Source organism: Schistocerca americana, chromosome 2 (genome assembly GCF_021461395.2).
Source record: "Schistocerca americana isolate TAMUIC-IGC-003095 chromosome 2, iqSchAmer2.1, whole genome shotgun sequence".
In the NCBI taxonomy this organism is placed as follows: Eukaryota; Metazoa; Arthropoda; class Insecta; order Orthoptera; family Acrididae; genus Schistocerca; species Schistocerca americana.
The window spans coordinates 246,272,870-246,296,969 of NC_060120.1; the positions used below are offsets into that span (position 1 = coordinate 246,272,870).

At 42.1% G+C, this 24,100-nt stretch overlaps 1 protein-coding gene across 1 annotated transcript in view; it reads left to right on the top strand.

Moving 5' to 3' along the window:
• Window positions 1–330: 330 nt before the first annotated feature.
• The window catches only part of LOC124588991 (NAD(P) transhydrogenase, mitochondrial-like), a 232,158-nt gene continuing 208,388 nt past the window's right edge, over window positions 331–24,100 (top strand). The window contains exon 1 of the mRNA XM_047131514.1: window positions 331–401. The gene's annotated coding sequence lies outside the window, so the exon portion shown is untranslated. The remainder of the gene's footprint in view (window positions 402–24,100) is intronic.

Consider the following 24,100-nt stretch of genomic DNA (forward strand, 5'->3'; position numbering starts at 1 on the left):
AAGATAAGAGGCATTAGGGCACAGACAAAGAAATACACAGTTATATTTCTCTCGCTAAATCTGCGAATGGAACAGCAAATCGCTAATATAGGTACGATGTACGCTCTGCCTTGCACTGTACAGTGGTTGCGGAGTATATGATGCAGATGTAGTGTGATAATGCTGCGATAGGGTCTCAGTGTGGAAGAGCTTTCCTTATTCCAACGAATTCTGCCATCAGTGTTCTTCGTGACTTCCTGCGCTACTGTGCGTGTTGGGTGTGTGCTTGCGCGCTGTTCATCTCGACCGCCGCTAGTGACATCTCGGCGTTGGGTTGGTAGCACTGCCAGAGACGTGCGGCACTTGTCGCAGAGTGGCTCTCAGTTCCTTGCCGAAGTGCTGCGAGTTGGACCTCGTGTACGGTAGGTTGTCACAAGCTGCTATTTTTTTCCCGCCCTTCGCAACCAAACGAAGCTACCGGCGCTCCCGTTTCTGTCGCCTTCCATGATCTGCACCCCAACCGAATTTCCTTTGTCGTGGAGTGTGTAATAGTCTTCGTATAGAAAGCTGTGCAACGGCCGTGCAGGGATAATCTGTGATTCGAAGCATCATCAACCGGCCGGTGTCTTCCGGTGTTGTTTGAAAACCGACAACGCTTTGCTATTTATTGTTCAAGAACTAACGTAGTGTGTGTGCCTCAGACTAACATCTACTCGCGAGACAGATCCAGAAGCTCGTAATGTTTGTGTTAAGAGACTGTTTGTATGCGACCGTATGTGTGACAAGTTATTTGAGCACGTGTTGCTGCTTTTCTGCGTGAAAATAGAACCGCCGTGGGAAAACACCAACGAATGGACGAGCTCCCACGCGCAAGCGCGGCACCAGAAATGAACTACGTGCGTGCCAGTCCACAACGCACTTTTTTTTCTGACCGTCGGCTGCTTCTTTGTTGACCTAATGCAGTGTTGTTCACAGTTAATATTGAATATCACACGTGTTATGACGCCAGTAGTTGTGAAATTACTTCCTGGATACTGAGTTTGTATATTGGCCGTAATGAAAGAAGAAAATTACTTATGCGCATACTTGTCCCACGCAGCCATTCATTTGTATCAATTTGCCCGGTCATTGTGTTCTAGAGGAAAGCTAAACGACTGCAGACGCAATAACCTCGCTCATTTGTACGATGCTTACAAGGCATTTTCCTCAAGTGTTAGTCCACGAAGTTGTTCTACTCCAGTCGCGTGGCAGATATCCAAAATATACATCCTGCCATAAATTATTTACATAAACAGTAGGGCTCGGATAAATTCGAATGCGTATCATGTCAGAACAGTATAATAATGGCATATTTAACGCGTTTACACTATCATACAATCGTGAATTAAGTTATAGAACGTCGGGCTTCCAAAACGAATTGAACAACGTCGTGCTCGTAGAAAATATGTTGGCGATAGGTTTTACACCGTCAGTGTTCAATGATCATTTTTACTGCCTATGCTGCACTACAGAAAAGCGAACTTGTAGCTCGGTGTATGTAACCGACGAGAAGGAATTTGTAATAAGATTTTTTTTTTCTATTTTTAATGTGTAGTTACTGAAACAGATGGTGAGAGGGAAACGCTGTTATTGTCAATGAACAGTGTGATATTCTTGTTTATCATTGTGATTAATTTTCACGGTGTTAAAGCTTATAGTTGTTCACTAAAGTTATAGTCCTGGACTGCGGACAGACGAGAGAGACAAATTTCTGTTCCCTGGTGTGACTCGAGCTTACGTAAAGGCTGAAAGCACACTTTGTTAGTGTGCAGCTGTCCTGTGCTGCGATAAACAGGTCGAACTGCTGCAACTTTCGCTCTCGATCCCCACTACAATAGTACGTGCCGCGACATGAAACCTGGCAGCGCAGTGTACCGTGCCGATATTGAAAGAAGAAAAACTTCGATGGGAATTTTTACCCAAAACGTGTACGTACTAACATGCCCCAAAACGAAAATAGTTGGTATCGGGCGGGTGACAAAACGCAAAGCGGCTTGACTTTTGTACCAATTTTATCTACAGAAACGAAGTGCATTGTTGATTGAGTTTTAATGAAATAGTGTTTCTCGGTAACCCTTGCAAAGGGCACCGTGAAATAAGCTTCGTCCTGGGCGCGGTAAAAGCTTTAACAAAAATATCCAGAAAATATGCTAAAAGTGGACGACAAGCAAGGTTTCTGGGACAGCGCAGTTTCGCCTTCACCGCCACGTAAACATTGCGTAACTGTGCTGAAACTGCTGTGCCAGAAACCTTGGCCCTCACTTCCAGAACATTTCCTGGATATTTTTGCAGCCAGTTCGACAGGAAACAAACAATCGTTTATTACGCTCATTCCAAGCAACTTAAAATACTCATCCTTTATTGTTTCATTCGCAGACATGTTTACTCGTAAATATGGTTGGTTGGTTGATTCTGGGGAGGGGACCAAACAGCGAACTCATTGGTCCCGTCGGATTAGGAAAGGATGGAAGGAAGTCGGCCGTGCCCTTTCAAAGGAACCATCCCGGCATCTGCCTGAGGCGATTTAGGGAAATCACGGAAAACCTGAATCAGGATGGCCGGACGCAGGTTTGAACCGTTGTCCTCCCGACTGCCAATCTATTGTTCTAACCGCTGCTCCACCTTGCTCGGCCCTCGTAAACATCGTGAACATTTCATTAAATAGTCTCTTATAGTTTTCATGTTAGTTGAGAGTAATCCAAATCCCAAGGAATATTTTTCAAAGTTAGTTTCCATATTCTATTTCATTTTATGGCTTGATACAGTATTATGGTCAACAGCAATTTTCCAAGATGACAACAGTTGGGAAAACATACGGGCTGTCTATTGAACTTATACAGGTTGCGGCCAAACTTCCATAAACTAGGAGAGACACACGTTAGATAAGAGAGTTCGGGGTCGGAAATTTGAATAAAAAATCTTGCAGTTTGGTTTATTTAGGTGCCATTAATGTCGCCATGGTAGAGGAAAATGGAATAATAACGCTAGACGTTACTTTTAGAGTTTTATATTTTTCATTAATGACAGATCTTTGGGACACTCATTTTGCAAAAATTGACATAATATGATGGAGAAAATCTGCAATCATAAGTTAAACATTTTTGTTGTCCGTCTTGATTGCTTTAATTGAGAAACAAGAGAGACTGGTTTCGGTTCAGCATGAACCACACTCAGATCTGACGTACCGTTTACAAACCCATCCAATGTTTCAGCGAAATTTACATGCCTGTTCTTTGGTGTAGCATGTAAATTTTGCTGGTATGTTGGACAGTTGACAGTCGGAACTATACATTCAGATCTGAGATGGTTCATGTTGAACCGAAACCGGTCATTTTAAATAATTAAAGCAATTAAGGCAGATAATAAAATATCTGCAACAGCTCATTATTTCCACTTGCGTCATTCATTCAGAAGGTACATTTGTTAAGAAATCGTTGCCTTGACTATTTGGTAACAATTTCGGTACTGCTCAGGTTTGAAATATGTAAAATTATTCATCCACCACAAGGAAGTCTGTGTATGTCAAATCTTACGATATTCTCCTGATACTAACTTCCAAGAACTGTTTCAGACCAATGATTTCATATTGAAAATTGTTCTGTATCAACGATCGAAGTAATTTTTCCGCACCCTGCATAAAAGGTTGTAAGTAGAAAGTAAAATATTTTCAGAGGAAAATAAATAACTGTTTCCTACGACATAAATTTGATGTGGTCCAGCGTTGTACAGAAGTTGCCAAAGGAACGCTTTCACATTCAAGTACATTTTTCAAATTAATGGTTTCGTCAGATTGTTTAGCCAACACGCTTGGCTTAGGAAGAACGTTTTTTCGTGCAGTTCTCAGTTGCGTCTTCGGGAATGAAATAATTTGCTTGTTTTTGGTTTACGTCTTACAGACAACTAAAGACAGCAAAACACATAAGTCATTAGTATACTCGCATTCGGGAGGACGACGGTTCAATCCCGTCTCCGGCCATCCTGATTTAGGTTTTCCGTGATTTCCCTAAATCGTTTCAGGCAAATGCCGGGATGGTTCCTTTGAAAGGGCACGGCCGATTTCCTTCCCGATCCTTCCCTAACCCGAGCTTGCGCTCCGTCTCTAATGACCTCGTTGTCGACGGGACGTTAAACACTACCCACCACCACCATTAGTACACTAATACGTCAAAGAGCAGATCGATTAAGATAATCTCTCTTTGTTGGCATCGAACTCTTATTCACAAGAGGGAATCAAAAACAAATTTCCTTTTCACTCAATTCCACAACAATAACTACTAACGGCAGTACCATCACTTTCAATGTTGTCCGAATTTTATGACTGGATTGAGGATTTCTTGGTTGGGAATACGCAGCATGTTAATGTTGCATAGAAATTCATCATCAAATGTAGAAGTAACTCTGTGAGTGCCCCATAGAAGTGTGTTTTTTTGGACCCTTGCTGCGCATGTTGTATCTTACTGACTCGAAGACAATAGTTTTCTCAAGCTTTTTGAAGGTGATTCGATTATCTACAATGACCTACTATCTGAGAAATGTGCGTAACTATTCAACCAGATATTTTTAAGATTCCAAAGTGGCGCAAGGACTGGCAGCTTGCTATAAATGTTCAAAAAGCTAAAATTGTACATTTAATGGAGCGCAAAAATGTGGTATTACATCAGTTAACGACATTCGAATTCAGTGAACCCATACAGGCGCCTGCGTGTAAAGTCTGCGGGGATATGAAAAGTAATCGTCACATAGGCTCAATCGAAGGTAAAGCAAGTGGTAATTTTCCGCTCATTGGCATAACATGGAGCCGTACCAATTAAGACTAATAGGGGACGTTTAACCTAAACAAAGAAGAGCAGTATGAACTGTCAGTTAGGCTCACGACACTGAAAAACCTGAACTATCGCAGAACAAGGGCTCAACTGTGCCTCGAAAACCTACTTACTGAGTATGAAGGACCAGTATTAAGCTAGGACTCTAATGGAAGTGAAGAATAATTACAAGACGTGTTGAATGGAATGAAGAGTCTGATGAGTACAGAATGGGGATTGAGAGTAAACCGAAGAAATATTAAGTAGCAGAAATAATATTAGCCATGAACTTAATTTCAAAGCAAGGAGGACATGCAAAAGAAGATTAGTACAGGCATGAGAACATGCTTGACCACGAGAAGATTGTCGTATCAAAAATTGGCCTCAGTCTGAGGAAGAAATTTCTGAGTATGGACGTTTGGAGCACATCATTGCGTGGTAGTGAGTAATGGAATGTGTGACAACCAAGTAAGAGAATCGAAGCGTATGAGATATGGCACTACAGTTGGATGTAGAAAATTAGGTGGGCTTATGATGTAAGGAATGACGGGGTTTTCAGCCGTATCGGGGAAAAAAGAAATGTTATGACAAGAACGTATGCTAATATATCAGGGTATAACTTCCAAATGGCATTAGAGTGAGCTGTAGAGGGTAAAATCTGTAGAGGAAGACAGGAATTGGAATACATCCAACACATAACCGAAAACGCAGGGTGAAAGTGCTACTCTTGAGACGAAGAGGTTGGCATACAAGAGGAATTCTTCGCGGAACACATCAAACCTGTCAGAAGACTGTTGACTCAAGAAAAAAAAATTAAAAAAAGATCGCAAGGACAAGATTAAGTGCGCACAGAGAAATTTAAGCTGTCATTCTGCCGGTGCCTCACACGCGATTGGAACGGGGAGAAACCCAAGTATGTGGTGCAGTGGGAAGTACCTTTTGCTATGCACGCCAGTCGTTTGCTGAAAATAGATATAGATTATTTCCAGATCGGTTTTTTTTGGGGGGGGGGGGGGGGGGGAGGGGGGATTACAGGAAGGATACTTCAGTACTAGACAGCGGCAAATTATTTTCCACGCCGTTATAGAAAAGAGAGGTCCTGTGTCCCTACTGTCCTCACTATCAGCAGGACGCAAAATATTAAAACTTTGCACGTTAGAGTATTGAATGTTCCAGCTGCTGGTGCTCATACCGAAATACGTAACTGGTTTCCCCTGGAGGTCACAGCGAGGTAGTTTGGCGTTCGTATTTCTACTTACATAACCTCCCCTTTTGTAATCGGTGCTGCTGAGTAACTGTTTACCCGAAACAAATCCTCGTGTGCTGTGTTCATCTCATATGAAATATTAAATGCCACGCAAGTCAGTGTGGCGAAAGACGTCGAAAGAATTCAGAAACTTGCCGAGAGTGTCGTAACTGGTCATTGCAGCCCATAAGAATGAGTAACCTAAGTGCTCAGGGAACTTAATGCAGATCGTTGGAGAAAAAGGTGAAGTCCTCGTGAAACCTTCGGTAAATTTATATAATGTACATCTAAAACGTTACCTATTGGGAAGCCTTGTATGTCAGTTTCAGTGATGTGATATACGAAAGCTTTTATTTATCGTATGATTGATTTCAAAACCACAAACAAGCAGGAGGGCTTTTATTGATTGTATGATTGATTTCAAAACCACAAACAGCGGTCATGTTTGAAATGGTACACTTAGCAGCATTCAGCTGGCCTGAGAACCGGTTTTCAATAGCCACTTGAGGAGGGGACCTACAGTTAAACGTGCAATCCATGACGGAGCAGCCTACCACTTTTCTCACGAAGGATTGCCCAATGTATAAGTCGTGTTAGCTGAAAAAGAAAAGAAAGCAAGTATGTGCTTACCTGACCTGTGAGCAACCCACCCAGGACCCTTATTCATATCTACCAGGCCACACAATATCTTCATCAAGTGTCAAATAGCACGGAAGTGAATCTTACACCAGACCGTAGCGGGGACGAACTTCGTCGCGTAACTAGGTACAGTCACCTCCCAGTTCAAAGTCTTTACACCTCGTCGTGCAAACACGCATAGTGATCGCGATAAATAATGTCGAAGGTATGCGTGGCAGCTGGCTGTCATTAAATTTATTGACGATGAGGAGGAGAAAAGAGACAGGGTTGACGTAACAGGTGACGGAACGTACAAGCAAAATGTTAAGGTTGGGTGATCCGATGGTGTGCAACAACGGCAGGATGGAACGACGCTGAGCAGAATAATGATCAGTATGGCCTCCGAGGAAGAACAAGAAAGCCGGCCGTTGAGGCCGAGCGGTTGTAGGCGCTTCAGTCCGGAACCGCGCTGCTGCTACGGTCGCAGGTTCGAATCGTGCCTCGGGCATGGATGTGTGTGATGTCCTTAGGTTAATTAAGTTTAAGTAGTTCTAAGTCTAGGAGACTGATGACTTCAGATGTTAAGTCCCGTAGTGCTCAGAGCCATTTGAAGAAAAAGAAGAAGAAGAAAGAGTAGCAGTTAACTGCACACAGTAAACATCTGATTACGTTACAAATGAGTTAATAGTTTTGAAAATTTGACGACGTGCTCCGTGTTTATGACACCATATTTCCTCAACAGTGTCGCACCGTGATGTTATTTTGCACGTACTTTCAGTGGCACATGTGGATACCGTCTTCAAAATGTGTTGCGAATAAAGTTAAAAGTGAGAAAGGATTAAACTATAACGTGGAGGCTGATGCCGAAGTTTTACTGAATGAACGATGCAAATGTAGTAAGCGATAAATCTATTTATTTTAATCGTTCTGTGGAGGGCGTCAATGAGAAAAAGTTTCGGAAAGATTTGAAATTTTGCGTAAAGTTTGTTAGAAGTCGCTGAGTGCTCTTACACTCAAATACTGGATGAAAATTTTGTTGTCTGTGTTACTAAACAAATATGGTAATCACACCAAACAAGCAAGAATCAGCTGAGGAAATTGTAAATAATTTCTTTCAGAAAATCAAGTGGTTCTCTGTAAATAGACTCTCACTAAATTTTTAGAAAACAATAGTTTATATAATTCTGTATAGTAAATGGTATAATACCATTGATAAATATAGACTGTGAACAGAAGTCTGTTGCTAAGGCACAATATTCAAAATTTCTGAGTGTGTGCAGTGATGAGAAATTGAATTGGAAGAAACACATCGACGATCTGCTGAAACGGTTAGGTTCATCTACTTATGCTATTAGGGTTATTGCAAATTTTGGTGATAAACATATCAGTAAATTAGCCTATTATGCCTATTTTCATTCACTGCTTTTATATGGCATCATATTTTGGGGCAATTCGTCAATAAGAGACAAAAGCGTGTAATCAGAGCCCACCCAAGATCACCTTGCAGACATTTATTTATGGAGCTCGGGATACTCACAGTACCTTCGCAATACATATATTCACTTATGAAATTTGTCGTTAATAACCCAGCCCAATTCAAAAATAACAGCAAAGCTACAAAACTAGAAGAAAGGATCTTCACTATTCTGGATTAAATCTGCCTTTGGCACAGAAAGGGGTGAATTATGCTACCACAGAAATCTTTGGTCATTTGCCAAATAGCATTAAAAGTCTGACAGATAGCTAACCATCATTTAAAAGCCAATTAAAAGAATTTCTGAATGACAGCTCCTTCTACTCAATAGACAAATTTTTAGAAACGAAGTAGTAACTGTAAAAAAAGTTAATTATTTTGCGTAAAGAAAACTTATGTTAACGTGACACGTTCCACATCATTACGAAATGTCGTATTCATGGTCTCTGGAACAAAGATTAATGTATGTATATGAGTTGACGCTGCCTCTGGGTAATTTGTGTGCCATGAGTCAACGCTGCCTCAACACACATACAGTTTCTCACTTTAATACTGTGTTAACGTAGAATTATACCCCGTAATGAGTAGGGTATGACAACATTTAAATTTTTCAGTGCGTTCAGTAACTATATGAAACTAGCTGACAAGCACGGCGTTGCGCGGTTATTCATGTTGTTAATTTACTACTAGAAAATAAAACAAAAAATGAACTTTTTTGTTGTGTAATATCGTTATTTCATTCACACACATTCCTGAAAACGTCTTTGAAATCATGAAACAGTCCTACAAAGAAATATACGTAAAGAAGAAATGTGTAAGTTCAGTTCCCAAATTAAGAAACTTAGTCTCTGTACGGTGGGTTCAGCTGCTACGCGTGCCTACAACGCGATTTAGTAAACGTTTCTATGACAACACCTATTGATGGCTCTATAGACGGTTAACGTTTTCGCCTAAATCCGTTTGCGCTTGGCAGTTGAAAACTGCCAAAATCGCTGCTAGGTGTCATGGATATCGTTAAGTTGAATGTGAATACTGGTTCAAATAGTTCAAATGGCTTTAAGCACAATGGGACTTAACATCTGAGGTCATCAGTCCCCTAGAACTTAGAACTACTTAAATCTAACTAACCTAAGGACGTCACACACATCCATACCCGAGGCAGGATTCGAACCTGCGACCGTAGCGGTCGCGCGGTTCCGGACTGAAGCGCCTAGAACCGCTCGGCCACAGCGGCCGGCTGTGAATACTGAATGATGTCATACAACCCTTGAGCTCTGCAAAGCAGCGTCACAAGATACAATAGACGATGCATTGGAAAGACGCTGACAAATATTGAGAAACGAAGGGATGCAGTAAAAAGAAAACAGATCGTGAACATATATCACTCATATCCATATTTCCAATGTAATGTTACATTTATCGCTTCTTTCGCAGAAGAAAGTCCTAGTAGCCTTTTCTTTAGTTGAACTCTATAGCTCATCCGAAGGATAGGATACTAGTGCTAGCGAAAGCAAAAAAAGAGACATTGGCATGGAATACCTCAGCTCACATATACAGGGTGTTACAAAAAGGTACGGCCAAACTTTCAGGAAATATTCCTCACACACAAATAAAGAAAATATGTTATGTGGACATGTGTCCGGAAACGCTTACTTTCCATGTTAGAGCTCATTTTATTACTTCTCTTCAAATCACATTAATCATGGAATGGAAACACACAGCAACAGAACGTACCAGCGTGACTTCAAACACTTTGTTACAGGAAATGTTCAATATGTCCTCCGTTAGCGAGGATACATGCATCCACCCTCCGTCGCATGGAATCCCTGATGCGCTGATGCAGCCCTGGAGAATGGCGTATTGTATCACAGCCGTCCACAATACGAGCACGAAGAGTCTCTACATTTGGTACCGGGGTTGCGTAGACAAGAACTTTCAAATGCCCCCATAAATGAAAGTCAAGAGGGTTGAGGTCAGAAGAGCGTGGAGGCCATGGAATTGGTCCGCCTCTAGCAATCCATCGGTCACCGAATCTGTTGTTGAGAAGCGTACGAACACTTCGACTGAAATGTGCAGGAGCTCCATCGTGCATGAACCACATGTTGTGTCGTATTTGTAAAGGCACGTGTTCTAGCAGCACAGGTAGAGTATCCCGTATGAGATCATGGCGGTGAATCGAGGAAGTACAGTACATACTGACGAAACTAAAATGAGCTCTAACATGGAAATTATACGTTTCCGGACACATGTCCACATAACATCTTTTCTTTATTTCTGTGTGCGGAATGTTTCCTGAAAGTCTGGCCGTACCTCTTTGTAACACCCTGTATAGGTTGTATCTTATACTACAGTTGACCTATATGCATATGAATTTAAGTGCAGGATACAATTTTAACGTATGTCGCTATTTTCAGCTGAAGAATAGGATACTAGTACTAACGAAGCCCAAACGTAAAATCTGTACTCCGTACTTCAGTTCACCTATACAGGTCAACGGAAGAATAGGATACAACTTTGGTAGTTCCACTGAGATTCAAGATGCCAGTGCTATGTATGTGTTGCTTTCGCTAGAACTAGTATCCTGTTCTTCAGTTGACCTACATAGTACAGGATACTAATCAATTGCAGAGGGCCGGCCGCGGTGGCAGAGCTGTTCTAGGCGCTTCAGTCCGGAACTGCGCGACCGCTACGGTCGCAGGTTCGAATCCTGCTTCGGGCATGGATGTGTGTGATGACTTTATGTTAGTTAGGTTTAAGTAGTTCTAAGTTCTAGGGGTCTGATGACCTCAGATGTTAAGTCCCATAGTGCTCAGAGCCATTTTTTTCAATTGCAGAGGAAACAGCAATCGGAACGACCCGCTATCAGACAAAGGTATATTTCAGCTTGTGTACACAAATGATTTAAAATTGCCTCAAGCGACAAAAAAGCGTACACAATATCTATACCTGAATAACACATTCATTTATTTTTATTTGCGATTATGACGCTCTGCCACAGAAAATAACAGATTTATTATCTATACCTCGGCCGGCCGAAGTGGCCGTGCGGTTCTAGGCGCTACAGTCTGGAGCCGAGCGACCGCTACGGTCGCAGGTTCGAATCCTGCCTCGGGCATGGATGTGTGTGATGTCCTTCGGTTAGTTAGGTTTAATTAGTTCTAAGTTCTAGGCGACTGATGACCTCAGAAGTTAAGTCAAAAATGGTTCAAATGGCTCTGAGCACTATGGGACTTAACTACTGTGGTCATCAGTCCCCTAGAACTTAGAACTACTTAAACCTAACTCACCTAAGGACATCACACACATCCATGCCCGAGGCAGGATTCGAACCTGCGACCGTAGCAGTCGCGCGGCTCCGGACTGCGCGCCTAGAACCGCTAGACCACCGCGGCCGGCGAAGTTAAGTCGCATAGTGCTCAAAACCATCTGAACCATCCATACCTCGGAAATAAACTAATATCCATGACTAAAATATGACGTCATTGGTCAAAGCCGACGAGTTGTATCCCAGTTGTGCAGAATATATGTATTAAAACTTCATGCGTAATATGGCATTTTTCACGCGTTTATAATGTCACACCTCTTGAACTATTTGTCGTACAGTGATATAGGCCTATTTGCGTAGGTACATTCACCGGGATATGTGGATATTGCTTTCTAAATATGTTGCGAATAGAGCTAGTGGGAAAGAAGTACCAAATTTAAACGTCATTCATGATGTGGCAGTTGTTCACGAATCTCAGTGTTTATTACGCCATATCTCCTGAAATATGGGCCACACAATGACATAATTTTGCTGGTACATTCAGCGGCATATGTGGATACTGTCTGCAAAATGTGTTGCAGATAGAGTTTGTAACAAAGAAGTATAAACAGATTTACACGCCACGCACAATGCGGCAGTGTTTCGCGCATCTCATCGTTTATGACGTCATATCTTATGAACTATGTGTGGTACCGTGATCTAATTTTGTATGTGCATTTAGCGACATATGTTCAAAATGTTCAAATGTGTGTGAATTCCTAATGGACCAAACCGCTGAGGTCATCGGTTCCTAGACTTACACATTATTTAAACTGTCTTAAACTAACTTATGCTAAGAACAGCACACACACACACACACACACACACACACACACACACACACACACACACACACATACACATATACATATATATATTTCCGAGGGAGGACTCGAATCTTCGGTGGGAGGGGCGGCGCAATCTGTGACAGGGCGCCTCAAACCGTACGGCCACTCCGCGCGGCATTTGGCGACATATACGAATCCTGTATGCGAAATTTATTGCGAATCGGGTAACTAATACCGAAGTAATAAATTCAAACATGGGTGATGCAGCGTGTTTTCACGCATCTCATTGTTTATTACGTCATATCTTCTGAACTATGACAGGTAGATAGTTCTTACCAACGCCGCGATTGTTGCCTTACGGTATGGGATACGTGTACGAAGTCGAAATCGGTCCAGTGGTTTAGAAGGAAACGTTGAGCATAGGCACATACGTATATCTATTTTTATAATAAATATGGATCTTAAAATAAAATTTTGTTGCCCCTGGAAGCCGTTAGATAGGCATCTTGCAGATGGGATGCAGTGATAGTTTTAGCCGTTTAGTAGTATGTTTCTGCGATGTTCTACACAATACAAAGAAGTTCCAGCTTTCCTAAAACATCTCATCTTTTGTCGCACAGAGGTCTACTTCCTCTATTGAAATTGAACAACATAAGTTCCGAAAATGCATAGTATGTTAGATTTTTACGAAAAAAAAGATTTACAATGGTCAGTTGTTCATTCAGACGAAACATGAAGTCACAGTATTACACCGTGAATAAAGATTGTCACATTGGTAATGTCAGAGAAATATTGTCAAATGTGGTGCCAGGCGGGCCATGCCTTCAGCTCGATTTGCTGGGAATAAATTTTCATCAGAGAATAGTGTTTTTGTTGGCAATATCAAACCCTTTTTGTTTTCGCATATGCGAAGGTAGTGCGCGAGATTAAAATCTAAATCTGTACCTAGTCTTTCCAAACCATTGAAGTACATGGCAGAAGATGCTTTCCATTGTGCCACTTATTAAGGCTTCTTTCCATTGCATTTGCGCATTGTAACTGTCTTCGCTGTCCTGTGGAACCCTAGTCAAATGATCTCGCTTCGCTCTTTTGCATCGTATTTCATTTATTATTTTGTCGCTTATATTACAGATATAAAAGTTTGATTTTGTAGCTCTGTTGGATTCCAAAGACTCGGTCTGTGATTCCTGGTGGCTCTGACGATGTTGAAGGCATAACGAATCTTGCGCCTCTGACGGCACTTTGCGCAGTTTGGAAATGGCACATTGCGCTGTGGTTAGGGTTTCATGTAGACCCGCCTGCCGCCCGTAACCGGTTGGGCGAGCAGTTTTTCAGCTCGGTCAACGATCTGCGTGTGCAATCTCAGATAGCAACAACGTATGGTGCCACCAATGTGGCATCCAGGATCATCTCTTGTTTGTTCGAAACCAGTAGAACGTTTACTTGGTATTTTGTTGACTGCACTGATCACTGTTGTGCCAGTTATGACTTTTTTTTTCACATCGAACTAGTTTCAGTAAGTACGATACTGCAGTGCCTGTGTTATGCCGAATTGCGATGCATACATGCCCGACGGAAATGGCACTATGGCGTCTATAGACTTTATGAAATACATGAAATGCATTCGCAGTTGCGAGTATGGGCAACCATCAGCTTTGTAATGGAATGACGAAAATGAAAATCTGTGCCGGACCGGGGTTCGAACCCGGATTTCCCACTTATCCCGAGAGGTCGCCTTACCATTTGGCTATCCGAACACGACTTGCGGCCTGGCCCAAACAAGGTTGACGACATATGGAAGCTTGGGTGTAGCCGTGAGTCGTGTTCGGACAGCCAAATGGTAAGGCGACCTCTCGCGATAAGTGGGAAATCTGGGTTCGAACCCTGGTCCGGCAAAGATTTTCATTTTCGTCATTCCATTACAAAGCTGATGGTTGCCCATACTCGCAACTGTGAATACATTTCACAGCTTCAACAAGCGCTAAAGGTAAATACACCTACGTGCAGCTTCGGCTCCTGATGATAGAAACAGAACTTCAGTCCACCTCTTTGGGTGGCATTGCAACTCACAAAGCGGAGACCCGGGGCTAGTCTAATCGGTTTTAAGTGTGTCATTACTATATTTATACTTTATAGTTGTGGAGTGCGAACATACCAATAATTATTGCAATCAAAATCAGGAAAATTCATTGAAACTATTAAAAACTTGAAATGTGACACACTTTATAAAAAATGTACGTGGGTGGAAGGGACTTCAGAACACTTGGGTGCATCTATAGATTATTTTTAAGTGGGAGGCACATTTTAATCATGATACAAAATGATTTTCAAAGCAGAATTCATCATTGGTGTTTATTGCAAGAAAAATCCAAGCTTTTTCGAGAACCCTAGAGTTTATACTATTTCAGTTTCCGATAGTTGATTGAAAAGATTAGATATAAAAGCTTTTGCTAAACCTTGCCGAGGAGGTGAATCTATGCATGATGAAAAAGACCAAACAACAACAAAAAATCGTGTATTGATTCAATAATAAAGCGTGTATAGATGAATCGACTATGTAAGTTTTCCTTTATATTTCCATTATAGAACGAGAGCTTTTTGTGACTGCACTATTCTCGCTTTCGTTGTGTGTGGCTTTCACAGTGCAGATTGTCAGACTTCTAACCTTAATTCCATATTCGTTACTGAACACCAACTTCTTTGCACATCACATTATCAGATTTTTTATAGTTTTCATAGTTTTTTCGACTAGTAGTTTTTCGAAAGTATGAATTTTGTTGTTCTTGCCAAAATAGTTTTCTTCTTCTTCTTCTTCTTCTTCGTCTTATTATTATTATTATTACCATTATTATGTCGTATTCTGTTAAATCGCTGGTCCAAAGTAAGTGCTGTTTATTTTCTTCTAACTAGAATGCTTAATAATTTAGGAGCCGAGTTTCTACTACTTTTTTGTTTAATGATTAAGTACAATAGCCGGCAACTGTGGCCGAGCGGTTGTAGGCGCTCCAGTCCGAAACCGCGCTGCTCCTAAGGTCGCAGGTTCGAATCCTGCCTCGGGCATGGATGTGTCTGATGTCCTTAGGTTAGTTAGCCTTAAGTAGTTCTAAGTCTAGGGGACTGATGACCTCAGATGTTAAGTCCCATAGTGCTTAGAGCCATCTGAGCCATTTTGAAGTACAATAATATGGACTCTCCTTAGACTATTTGATAACTTCATCATGAAGATACGGTTCATAACTGTAAATGAGCTATATAAAGGCTAGCAGAAAAATGCGCTACTTTCGTAGGTAGTAAAGTCCAGGACTTAGTTTCTTCAAAACTTGACTGGCATGTCTTATTTAGAGTTTAAAAGCTGGTGTTTTGTCTTATTCAAGGATGTGTTCCAAAAGGATTAAATTTATAAACACAATTAATCGAAGCTACGTGGTCTTAAAAAGAAAGTACTCATATTTGCGACTGAGTTCTCTCTCACCAACACATTAGTTGAAGGAGTTGAACAATGTTTCAAACGAGACACCACATTTAGCGTGCAATTTGTACGAATGGGAGGTACCGCTATTGTAGACAGTTATGCAACACGGGTGTCTTTGTTAATGGCTCGCATCTACATTTCGGCATGAAAGCGAAATACACGGAGATGATGCTATGTATGACGAGCTTTATGCACTCCAGGATCTGAAAAGAGAAAGAGTGTTTATCTTTCAATTTCGTCAAAAGTTCGCAAAATTTTTGCCGAAACTGTGCTGTGCCAATGTCTTAACGGATTCATAACGAGTTACACAGAGGTACTTCGAAACTAGTAACACTTCTTCGAAAGTAGTAACACTTCTTCGAAAGTAGTACCTAATCAATCTCGAAAAGCTATGTACCTGAAACTAAAACATCCTTCCTGCCGTTCCACTGTACGCTTAACGGAGGAAACAAGGAAACTCTTGGTATTCTTTCTTGGACCTGTTTTGCAGTAATCTTGCGTAATGCGATGCTATTGCGCCAGTCACAATTACTCGTATATTCACGAGCTACAATAGCCTCAGATTGATATGGATATCACGTGGAGCACTGTTCACGGCGATACCACAGTATCAAATATCTTACTTTGTCATACGCCCTTTAAAAGGTAATTGTATAAGAAAGAAAACACTTGACCACTTTCTATCGTTAGCCACTTCGGTATTTTCTTCAAGACACCAGTGCACTTGATTAACTGATGCGACGGTTCTCGTGTGAGGGGGGGAAACAGGGATCATACTTTGTGCGGCTATTACTGCATATACGTGGTGAGGCATTTGAACTGTTTGTCGGAATATTTGGCGAAATACACATAGGATTAAAAGAAAGTGGTAGTAAACGCTGTTCACCTCGAAGAGGGACATCGATTAACATAACGCGCAGCACTCCCGGGGGCGGGAGGGGAGGGGGGGGGGGGGTGACTTGGAAATATTAAATAGGATCCCCAATTTTTTACTGCAGATTTGGATTCTCCGTGAAAATATATGTACCTTTTGTATGACAAATTTGTTTCGTTTCATGATAGATGGCGCTGTAATATGCAGACATGGAAATGAGGTGACAATTTTTGCAACACAGTACTATCTCAAACAAATACACATCCGATAAGGACAATCGAAGTACTTTTTAGAAATTTTTGATAATGCTATCATGTGACACCTCCCACAATCGAATGTAGCACAGACCATGATCATGCGCTAAGTCTGCGGTCAGACTGTCGCACATTACTTCAGTGATTCATACTGTACACATCTTGTCGCAATTGTTCCATGATGTTAACAATTGCAGAGAGGTTCGATATCATTGCAGCGTACTTTGAGGCTCATAGAAATGTTGACGAAGCTCCTCAATGGTATGCTACTCTGTTGCCCGATAGGAATGTTCCGTCTGCAACGACGTTCCGCAGTATTGTCCACTTGTTCACGGAAACGGGGAGTGTTAAACCTAGAGAAAAAGTCCGACCGCCGTCTGTGACATACGAAAATAACACAGGAAAATGTTTTAGCTGCGGTTGCTGCATATCCCCACATTAGTTCTCGGCAAATTAAGCGAGGTTCAGGAATTTCGCAAAGAAGTGTTCTACGCATACCGCATACACACAAATGGCACCAATTTAATTTATCGTTGCATCAAGAACTGCATGGTGACGATTTTCACAGTCGCCTGAATTTCTGCAACTGGATACAGGAACAACTGGCAGCCAATGATAGTTTCATTCCACAGATACTTTTCTCAAATTTTACGAATAGTGGTCAAGTGAATCTACATAATATGCAGTATTGCTCAGTGAAGAAAACCCATTGGGAAAGGTAAGTTGAACATCAACGCCCATGGAATTTCAACGTTTGGTGCCGTATTTTAGGTGCGCATGTAACTGGTACATTCTTCATAAAAGGTAATCTGACTGGTAAAATGTACAGCGACTTTGTGGATAATGTTTTACCCATACTAATGCACGATGTCCAACTTCAAACAAGACTGGATATGTGGTTTCAACACGATGGTTGCCTAGCGCATTATTCACGGCTAGCTCGACAAGTTTTGAATCGAAACTATCCGGGTCGATGGATTGGAGGAGTTGTCCTCAAACGTGGGCTGCATGTTCACCCGATTTGACTTCTGCCGATTTTTTCCTGTGGGGATGGCTAAAAGACAGAGTTTATATTGATGTACCAACAATCCCCGAAGATATGTGGCAGCGAATTCGCAATGAATGTGCAAACATTAACGCAGAGGCACGGATTGCCGTGCAGACACGGAGTTGCAATGTGCGCTAGAAACAACGGACAACATTTCGAACGTTTGCTGCACTGAAGCACTTCTGAGAGGTAAGGGGCTCGCTGTAATCAAGTACCCCGAGATAGTGGAAGGCAAGGGGACTCACAAAAATGAAGCAACCCGAAGGGAACACATCACTACTAGGTCCATGTCGTTGTTCCTGGGTAACGCTAAATGTAATGTAAGAATGCATTGAGGGAGGTTAGACGGTGTCAAATGATAGCATTTTCCCAAATATCAAATAATGTTCTTTGATTTTCCTAATCGGACGTGTATTTTTGTGAGATATTACCGTTTTGCAACAATGTCACCAAATTTTCATGTGTGTCGATTACAGCAACATCTATTATGAAACGAAAGATATGTTTCATACAAAAGCTTCATATTTTTTCACGAAAACATCCGAATCTGCAATAAAAAATAGGGGTTCCTATTTAAAATTTCAGTGTCACCTCTTCTCTCACCCCCAGTGGTGGTGCAGAAGGGTCGAGCGTTATGTTGATGGATGTCCCTCTTTGAGGTGAACAACGTTTACTATCACACTTTCTTTAATCCGATCTTTATTTTGCCAAGTATTCCGACAAACAGTTTTAAATGCCTCACCTTGCATATTCTGTCACCCTAACGTGAATGGTAAAAGTTACCTCGTGCCAATATTCGTGTTTCATTCTCGAATCGACCGAGGCAGAAATTATTGTGCACCTCTGTACGTGGTCTATCTCGTACCTTCTTCACGTGATGCTGACGCCACACATACGAGGGATGCAGCAGAATTTTCGCGTAGTCTCTCTCTAGTACCGGTTGTCTAAATTTCCCCAACACGGTTTCACGAGAATAACTTGGCTATAGTTACTTTAGTACGCGCTGTACTGACCTACTCCGATTCTACAGTAGCGCGGCTCTGATTTCGTAGGATGTCTGTCGTCATTCCCACTCGATAAGGATTCCAAACGCTGTACTCTAGAACAAGTTGCCCTATCGTCTTACTTCTTTTCCAGGCGAACTGCACATTTCCAGAACCATTGCAACAAATCTCCCTTTTGCATTCCCTAATCCGGATTTTTACGTGCTCGTCCCATTTCGCAACATTTCTTAGCATTAACCCTGAATATTCAAACAATGTGATGTGCTACGAATATTCAACACTAAACTTTTAACCAGACTCTAACTTGTCATTTCTCTTTGTTATCGGCGTTCTTTCGTTTATTGAGATTTAGAGAGGGCTGCCACTCATTACACCCTGCAGAAATTATAACCAAGCCGTTCTGCATTTCTTTGGATCATATAAAGGTTCGTGTAGACGGTCAAACAATTTGTCCAACTTCAAGTGTTTGTCAAATTATTTCGATGTGTGCCACTTTGTATGACGTGTTTGAGAGAAATTTTGATTGATGGGCAGTTTGTCAAACATGTCTGATATTCAGACATTCGTTTTTCGCACAATAGTGTGTTTCTTGCCGGATTATTATCTGTAACTCTGAAATATCTGGCAACTGGAGCAAATTTCGAAGATTTAATGTTTGTATCCTGCGCTGTACGTCGTACATTGTCCACTAGGGTCAAAATACTTCGCTACACGATATGAACAGTGTGACACCTGCTTCAAAATTTAAACTTGACGAACTAGGTTGTTACGTATGCGCGTCAAGTGGATAGCAAACAGCGAATTTTGCAAACACGTATACAGGTTCCGCGAACGATTTGAAAATACTTCTGACCCCAAACGATAAGACGGTAACGAGTACTGAAAACGTTAGCGTGGGATTTCAATGATAAGATTCGGTAATATCATTGCTATCTTGAGTGAAAGTGAAGAAGAATTACAGGATCTGTCGAATGGAATGAACGGTCTAATGAGCACAGAATATGGATTGAGACTAAGGCAAAGAAAGACGAAAGTAATAACAAGTAGCAGAAATGTGAAGAGCGAGAAACTTAGCATCAGAATTGGGGATCACGAAGTACATGTTCAGGAATTGTGCTAACAATGCAGCAAAATAACCAATGACGGGCATCGCAAGGAGGACACAAAACGCAGACTAGCACTGGCAGAAACGGCATTCCTGACCAAAACAAGATTACCGATGTCGAACGTAGGCCTTAATTTGAGGAATACATTTCTGAGAATGTACTTTTGGACCACAGTATTGTATGGCACTGAAACATGGACTGTGGGAAAACCGGAACAGAGGACAGAAACATTTGAGATGTGCCGCTCCAGAAGAATGTTGAAAATTAGGATTATTGATAACGTAATGTTTGAGTTGGTTCTCCACAGAATCGATGAGGAAAGGGATAGATGGAAAACACTGACAAGAAGAAGGGACAGGATTGTAAGACATCTGTTAAGACATCAGGGAATAACTTCCATGGTACTAGAGAGAGATGTAGAGGGTAAAAACTGCAGAAGACAGAGATTGGAGTACAGGCAGAAAATACACTACTGGCCATTAAAATTGCTACACCACGAAGATGACGTGCTACAGACGCGAAATTCAACCAACAGGAAGCAGATGCTGTGATATGCAAATGATTAGCTTTTCAGAGCATTCACACAAGGTTGGCGCCGGTGGCGACACCTACAACGTGCTGACATGAGGAAGGTTTCCAACCGACCTCTCATACACAAACAGCAGTTGACCGGCGTTGCCTGGTGAAACGTTGTTGTGATGCCTCATGTAAGGAGAAGAAATGGGTACCATGACGTTTCCGACTTTGATAAAGGTCGGATTTTAGCCTATCGAGATTGCGGTTTATCGTATCGCGACATTGCTGCTCGCGTTGGTCGAGATCCAATGACTGTTAGCACAATATGGAATCAGTAGCAGTCGAGATGACAGGCATCTTATCCGCATGGCTGTAACGGATCCTGCAGCCACTCTCGATTCCTGAGTCAACAGAAGGGGACGTTTGCAAGACAACAACCATCTGCACGAATAGTTCAACGACGTTGGCAGCAGCATGGACTATCAGCTCGGAGACCATGGCTGCGGTTACCCTTGACGCTGCATCACAGACAGGAGGGCCTGCGATGGTGTACTCAACGACGAACCTGGGTGCACGATGGCAAAATGTCATTTTTCGGATGAATCCAGGTTATGTTTACAGAATCATGATGGTCGCATCCGTGTTTGGCGACATCGCGGAGAACGCACGTTGGAAGTGTGTATTCGTCATCGCTATACTGGCGTATCACCCGGCGTGATGGTATGGGGTGTCACTGGTTTACACGTCTCGGTCACCTCTTGTTCGCACTGACGGCACTTTGAACAGTGGACGTTACATTTCAGATGTGTTACGACCCGTGGCTCTACCCTTCATTCGATCTCTGCGAAACCCTACATTTCAGCAGGATAATGCACGACCGCATGTTGCGGGTCCTGTACGGGCCTTTCTGGATACAGAAAATGTTCGACTGCTGCCCTGGCCAGCACATTCTCCAGATCTCTCACCAACTGAAAACGTCTGGTCAATGGTGGCCGAGCCACTGGCTCGTCGCAATACGCCAGTCACTACTCTTGATGAACTGTGGTATCGTGTTGAAGCTGCATGGGCAGCTGTACCTGTACACGCCATCCGAGCTCTGTTTGACTCAATGCTCAGGCGTATCAAGGCCGTTATTACGGCCAGAGGTGGTTGTTCTGGGTGCTGATTTCTCAGGATCCATGCACCCAAATTGCGTGAAAATGTGATCACATGTCAGTTCTGGTATAATATACAGGGTGATTCAAAAAGAATACCACAACTTTAAAAATGTGTATTTAATGAAAGAAACATAATATAACCTTCTGTTATACATCATTACAAAGAGAATTTAAAAAGGTTTTTTTTTTCACTCAAAAACAAGTTCAGAGATGTTCAATATGGCCCCCTCCAGACACTCGAGCAATATCAACCCGATACTCCAACTCGTTCCACACTCTCTGTAGCATATCAGACGTAACAGTTTGGATAGCTGCTGTTATTTCTCGTTTCAAATTATCAACGGTGGCTGGGAGAGGTGGCCGAAACACCATATCCTTTAACATACCCCCATAAGAAAAAATCGCAGGGGGTAAGATCAGGGCTTCTTGGAGGCCAGTGATGAACTGCTCTGTCACGGGCTGCCTGGCGGCCGATCCATCGCCTCGGGTAGTTGACGTTCAGGTTTCATAACTAACCTTTTTCGTAGGACTCTCCATACAGTTGATTGTGGAATTTGCAGCTCTCTGCTAGCTCTGCGAGTCGATTTTCCTGGGCTGCGAACAAATGCTTGCTGGATGCGTGCTACATTTTCATCACTCGTTCTCGGCCGTCCAGAACTTTTCCCTTTGCACAAACACCCATTCTCTGTAAACTGTTTATACCAACGTTTAATACACCACCTATCAGGAGGTTTAACACCATACTTCGTTCGAAATGCACGCTGAACAACTATCGTCGACTCACTTCTGCCGTACTCAATAACACAAAAAGCTTTCTGTTGAGTGGTCGCCATCTTAGCATCAACTGACGCTGGCGCCTAGTCAACAGCGCCTCAAGCGAACAAATGTACAAATAAATGAAACTTTATAGCTCCCTTAATTCGCCGACAGATAGTGCTTAGCTCTGCCTTTTGTCGTTGCAGAGTTTTAAATTCCTAAAGTTATGGTATTCTTTTTGAATCACCCTGTATTTGTCCAATGAATACCCGTTTATCATCTGCATTTCTTCTTGGAGTAGCAATTTTAATGGCCAGTAGTGTAACTGAGGTCTTAGGTTGCAAATGTTACTCTGAGATGAAGAGCTTGGTACAGAAGAGGAATTCGCGGCGGACTCCGTCAAACCAGTCAGAAGACTGATGACTCAAAAACTAAATAAATAAATAAAAGACACAAGCTGTCACAGGAAACGAATATGAATGATGTGTAATGTTTAAATTCGTGTCATTACTAAAAGAATTATGACACTCTATAGGCCTGTACGAAGTTTCTGTGGCGTCTCGACTTACTTTGATAAGAACGTGCGTCGAAGATTGTAAAACAGATGTGCGTTTTATGGTATGATGTATCGGTGGGTGCTCTAGCCGTTGCGCAATTCGTATAATGCAATCACTGAGTATTTCTTTTTGTAGACGTGTTACATTCCTTCTACATGTATCTTCATCTACATGGCTACTCTGCAAATCACACTTGAGTGCCTGGCAGGGGGTTCCTCGAAAAATAATTCACAATAATTCTCTATTATCCGACTGTAGAACAGTGGGTGGAGAAAACGATCACGTATACCTTTCCGTGCGAGCTCTGATTTCCCTTACTTTATCATGAAGATCGTTTCTCCCTACGTAGGTCGTCGTCAACATTTTCGCATACGGAGGAGAAAGTCGGTGACTGAAATTTCGTGTCCGTGACACACTCTCTCTAATTCTTTGTAATACAAAACGTGCTGCTCTTCCTTGAACTTCCTCGATGTACTCCGTTAATCCTATTCGGCAAGGATACCAGTGGTCAGCCATCATTGACCAAGCTTACGAGACGTAGAGGACAGCCGGGAGTAAATCATGTCGCACTGACGACAGTTGACTTTTATGGCCAGTAGAATTCTTCTGGGCTGTTGACCGCATTGTCAATACATAAAATTCAGTAATTAAATCTTCCGGGCTAAGAGGCCGTTGTCCAATAGTAGAAATACTTCTCCCTGAATACATAAAATTGTCCGACGTTTCGGCCGCAATTTCAAACGGTCTTCCTCAGGGCTTTGTGCTGAATTGAGTACACAGTCTAGCTCAGCACAAAGCCCTGAGGAAGGCCGTTTGCAATTTCGGTCGAAACGTCGGAGTTTTATATACTGACAATGTGGTCTACAGCCCAGAAGGATTTTATTGAAACTGACAACGGCCGCGAAAGCCTACGCTTACATGTTGACATTTTTGTCTGGTTACTCGAGTTTACTTGTGTGTGTGTGTGTGTGTGTGTGTGTGTGTGTGTGTGTGTGTAGTATTTTGTCACTATTCGGACCATCGTTTCCACATTAAGCAAAATCTCCGCCCTCAATGCTGATGTTTTGATATCTTAAGCCCGCTGTTAAATAATATGTGTTTACTTT